This window comes from Hemitrygon akajei, chromosome 13, assembly GCF_048418815.1.
Source record: "Hemitrygon akajei chromosome 13, sHemAka1.3, whole genome shotgun sequence".
In the NCBI taxonomy this organism is placed as follows: Eukaryota; Metazoa; Chordata; class Chondrichthyes; order Myliobatiformes; family Dasyatidae; genus Hemitrygon; species Hemitrygon akajei.
The window spans coordinates 48,982,786-48,988,615 of NC_133136.1; positions in this window are offsets into that span (position 1 = coordinate 48,982,786).

Genomic DNA, 5,830 nt, shown 5'->3' on the forward strand with positions numbered 1-5,830 from the left:
CAGTAACATCAATTCTCCAGGGTCTTTTGTTTATGTCTTGTAAGGTATTCTGAATGAACTTTCTAATGAAAGCCATTCTCATTTTATGGAAATGAAAACAGTATTCCTAAAGAGATTTCCTTATATTAAATCAGATTGAACGCTATCTCAGACAATTTCCTACATACCATGGAAATAGAAATTCCCACTGAGCCACATACTCACCAGAAATCAGAACTCTGAAGTGAGTGGTTTAAAATCGGGATGAAGATGAGGTAGTCAAATCCTGAATTTAGTTCCAATATCAGAAAAGATTTCAAAATGAATCATGTTTGTTTAAATTTTACGAAAATGTGGTGAGGCTGCAATGCAACTGCAAGACTCATTGTGATGCAAAGTTAAATTGAAGCCGATAAATTTCACTGCTTCATCTGTCTTTGTATTGCATTATAATAGCCATTTAGGCAAGACACAATAGAAGTCTCTGCACACGTCACACAGTAGCACTCGGGCATTAGCTAGCAGCTTCGGGTCAGCAGGAGCAGCAAGCGGATAAAATTGAAAAGGAACGGGCTTTGGCAGTATTGAAATTGAGTGAGAGATGCCAGTGCCACTTCATTTATGTTTCAGCACTGGCATCAAAGGACAAGCTGTTGACCATGAAAATAGTATTAGATTCAACCTCCAATGACAGGAACTTATTTGGTCTAAGTTGTGAGTGAGTGTCCTTTGTTAAGTTAGTTAATCGGAAGAGTTTGTTTCCATCATGATGAACCTACTGTTGTCTGCAATCTGTCACATTGACACTCCGCTCTGCTATTAGTCATGGGGACAGAATACATCATGATACATACCAGAAGGCATTTTTAAATTCAGCAGCTGAGTAGTGAGTTTACGATTGAAGGCTCTTTCTCAATATCCAAAATGGTTGTAATCAGATGGCCTGAAACCATCTGACTCATAAAAGCCAGTGAAGCAGCCTCACAATTCAATGTCAATTTTAAATGGGAATGACATATTCAGAAAACTGTTCCATTTATCACGGTTGTTTCATGGTTGTCTTCTGTTTCGTTACTCCAAAAGGTTCTCGGATTTGAATCAGATAGGCAGAGAGACACAGACTCCTATTACCTACTTAGAGCTACAACATTTTGTTTATTAGGATGGAATAGCAAGCATTAAAACACTGATCTAAGTTGGCGCGGGCCCTCACACTGCATGCCTCCTTCTTGATCCACGGGACCGTTGTGACCAGCCTGTTAATGAGGCCTTGAAGCACTACCCCAAAGCCCACTGAGTGTTCCATTTTATACCTTCTGCACTGACCTGGAACGCTGCAGTACCTAGCAGCATCTCAGCCCAACCCCTCCAAGAGGACCACAACCTTGTCACTTGCATGCCTCAGTGTCCCCAGAGAACCATGCTGGCTGGAGTCTGGACTTAACCGAGCCAAACAGGTCAAAGGGCAGAGTGGTCCACTCAGTTTCAGGGGTTCAGCTCAGGGCTAACAACCCTGATTGGTCAAACAAAACTGTTATGGAAACAGCAAGGAAGAATCCGAATATGTCTGTGTGCAGTGGTACGATGGCCAAGGACAAACAGAGATGGACGACCTTCATTGCTGCCTAAACACTAGCAGTGTAACAAGCAGTAAGTACCTCAAACCACCCAATCAGCACTTCTCACTACCACCTGACCCACAAATCGAAACATTGGGAAAGAGGTATCACAGAGGCTGATAGGTTCTGGATGACAGCTTTTCCCCTGTACGGTACTGTCCGGTTATCGGGAGAGCTCACCCTGATGGCCTCAGCCATGGAGCAGTTAGCCAACAAGACTGCATTAGGTTTGGAGCAAACAAAGCAGGTGGTGACACGGTTTTTGGCCAAGATGGTAGCTGTAAGGACAGTGACCCAACAGAATAGAATGCCATTGGATTATATCCCAGCAAGTAAAGGAGATGCCTGTGCCATAATAGCTCAGTAATGTTATATGTACATCCCTGATGAGTCTGAGAATATAACAGATTTACTTCACTATATCCAGTGGCCAGTAGATAAGATACAAAATGTAGGATATCTGTTCCATAACTATTATACCACGGGAGGCCCTCTGGAGCACCAGGGGTGTTACTTGGGTGCGCTGCGGTGTTACTATAACCTTTTTGCTTTTATGCTTAGTAGTTTTACAATTTCCTTGTAACACACTGGGTTTTCACGGGAGTTGTATTAAAGCCTGCTGGCCGGATGTAACGGGGTTGAGATATTCGAGGGTGTAATGTATTGTATAACCATATAACAATTACAGCATGGAAACAGGCCATCTCGGCCCTTCTAGTCCGTGCCAGCACTTACTCTCACCTAGTCCCACTGGCCCGCACTCAGCCCATAACCATCCATTCCTTTCCTGTCCATATACCTACCCAATTTTACTTTAAATGACAATACCGAACCTGCCTCTACCACTTCTACTGGAAGCTCATTCCACACAGCTACCACTCTCTCAGTAAAGAAATTCCCCCTCATGCTACCCTTAAACTTTTGCCCCCCAACTCTCAACTCATGTCCTCTTGTTTGAATTTTCCCTACTCTCAATGGAAAAAGCCTATCCACGTCTACTCAATCTATCCCCCTCATAATTTTAAATACCTCTATCAAGTCCCCCCTCAACCTTCTATGCTCCAAAGAATAAATACCTAACTTGTTCAGCCTTTCCCTGTAACTTAGGTGCTGAAACCCAGGTAACATTCTGGTAAATCTTCTCTGTAGTCTCTCTACTTTGTTGATATCTTTCCTATAATCTTTGTACTTGTTGAATGTCTCGCCACCACTGCGGCCTCAAACATAACAGAACTTTGATTCCTTCTTTGGGAAGGAACACGAACATGAGAATGCAATACCGCTGTGGGAACAACCATGGGAATATGAAAGTTAGCTGAATACGGGTGGGGGTGGGACTCGGAAGGAGTGGTGACAAATGGTGGTTGGTTCTAATTCAGTGGGTTGAGATGGTGCTAAGTATTGGTCCACTCACTGCAGCAGTCCACGTCAGTGGCAAGGGTAGAAAATGGAGCATCCAGAGGGCTTGTGGGCAGTTTGTCAGGGCTTCACTGACAGGCTGGTTGTGAATCTCACCATGAATCAGGCAGAGTGGGAAGTGTGCTGCAGTGAGAGGGGCCCGTGCATACCTAGATAAGTGTCTTAATGCTTGCTATTCTGTCCTAATAAACAAAGTCGTCTAATTCAAAGTAGATAATTGGAGTTTGTGTTTTTCTGACTATCTGAATCAGAACTGAGCACCTTTTGGTGCAACGAAACATTTTTGATTTCTACCACACCTGCCAGCTAGGGCAAAATGTTTCATTACATAGACACCTCTGAAAATGCCAGCAATTATTGTCCGTCTGTAACTACACTTGAAGTGTGGAGACAGTTAAGAGCCAGCCACGTTGAAGGTTTGGGAGGCACATAGAGTCCAAGCTACTTAAGGATGGCAGATTTTGTTCTTTCCATCCAGAAAACAAACACGAGAGAATGTAGATGCTAAAATATAGAGCAACAATCAGCTGGAAGAACTCAGTGGAGCAGACAGCATCTGTGGGATGAAAGAAAATTGGCCCTTGTCTCTCTACTCCGTCCTGATGCAAGGTTTTGACCTAATACATCAACAATTCCTCACCACCCTCAGACCTTGCTCAACCCACTGAGTTCTTTCAGCAGATTGTTTTTTTTTGCGTAATAATCCCAAAATACTGGCTTCTGTCAGTAACTTAACTGTTACTACTATAATTTGTAAATCATCCGTGTCTTAACTATGGAACCTTAGGACAGGTTTAAGCAGTAACACCACTGACAAGAATCTCCTCAAAGGGAAGCTCGAATGCTTTTGTACCGCTCAATGTCCCAGGGCTAATGTTTCATAGAAGGGCCCTTTCCTCCAAAATCTGCATCTATTGTGGAAAGCAGAGATGTGATCAGGGCCGTAATGATTCTGGAGGGGAACTGTAGGCGGAAATGTGTTGGGAAAGGGATCTCATTGGTGGTGTTAAAAATCACACTACAAATCAGGCAGTGTATTCATGTGGAATGGGTAATCAGGCAAATGATGAGATGTGGGGTTGGAGGATCAGGACAGATAACTGGGGGGGGCTGTTGTGTATCAGAGAAAGTTATTGGTGAAGGAGGGAGGTCAAATAGATGATTAGATGACTGGAATGGGTGAAAACAGGCAGTGTGAATACATCAGCCATATGGGAATTAGAAGGGAGGCAATTTGGGGGCAAAGAATAATGATGGACATCTACCTGTAGGAATGGAAGTGAATTGAATAGGTCTCACAAAGGCCCATTTAGGGTCAGACCCTGAAATTATCATCAAAGCCAGTCTCAAGTGCCCTGCAATCCTGATTCGGACTTCTCTTGGGTATGGTTCCATGCCAGAATTTCGCCTGAGTGATACCAAGGGAGCATGGTTCATCGCCTGAGGTGATCGCGATTGACCTGCTGCCACCAAGCGCAAATACACAATCATGCAACGATTTCAACTCATAGCCTTCTGACTCAATAGGAAAATGACATAAGCAACACACACAAAATGCTGGAGGAACTCAGCAGGCCAGGCAGCATATATGGAAAAGAGTACAGCTGATGTTTTGAGACAAAACCCTTTGGCATGAAAATGACCTTGCAAGTACATGTGATTGGACATCTCTACTACTACACTCTTCTGTTATGTTCATATGTCCGCCAGTCAACAGCATGTTAGATACATCATAAGCATTCTCCTGCTCCTCAGTTCACTCAGTATCTGTTGAGTGCAGATCTACAATATTAAACAATAGGAACCTTCCAGTTATTGTTTTTTTCTGATATCACATGCTCCAACAGTTTAAGAATATCTAATTTGATACCTACTTTTCTAAGCAAACTATATCAAGGTGACTCCTGGCTATTTTCTCATCGTCTTGCACTAACTTGCTTAACCCTTGATCCACTAGGTTAACTTTACAGGAAAACATTTTTATTAAGCAGAAATTCATAAAACAATAGAATGCTTTATTCAGCAGAAGTCTATTTCCAAATTCCAACCGTTTCAGCAAACAATTCTACCAAATGATTGTAATTCAGACAGGGTCCCTCTACAGAACTCGGAGCAATTTTCAATCAACCAGATAGCGATCTTTGTTGACACAGCTGCAGCTCCATGATACATCCACTGTCACTTAGTGCTAACCTTAAAAATTGATCGTTAACTTGAGGAAACGCTTTATAATCAAGGACGAGTCTGGGAGTTAATTATGTTATAAATTGATAAACCTCTTCCACTAGGTGACGCTGCGCCCGCCATCGGGCCTCGGGTTCCTTTGCTGCCACTATCCAGTCGGCCGGATGTCGTTGCGGCCGGCGCCGATCTTGTGGTCCGCTGGGTGTCGCTGCAGCCGACGCCAAGCCTCCTGCCGCTGGGTGTCGCTGCAGCCGACGCCGAGCCTCCGGGCGCTGGGTGTCGCTGCAGCCGACGCCGAGCCTCCGCTCCGCTGGGAGTCGCTGCAGCCGACGCCGAGCCTCCAGTTCGTTGGGTGTCTCTGCAGCCGACGCCGAGCCTCCGGCCGCTGGGTGTCTCTGCAGCCGACGCCGAGCCTCCGGCCGCTGGGTGTCGCTGCAGCCGACGCCGAGCCTCCGGGCGCTGGGAGTCGCTGCAGCCGACGCCGAGCCTCCGGCCGCTGGGTGTCTCTGCAGCCGACGCTGAGCCTCCGGCCGCTGGGTGTCGCTGCAGCCGACGCCGAGCCTCCGGGCGCTGGGAGTCGCTGCAGCCGACGCCGAGCCTCCGGCCGCTGGGTGTCGCTGTAGCCGCCG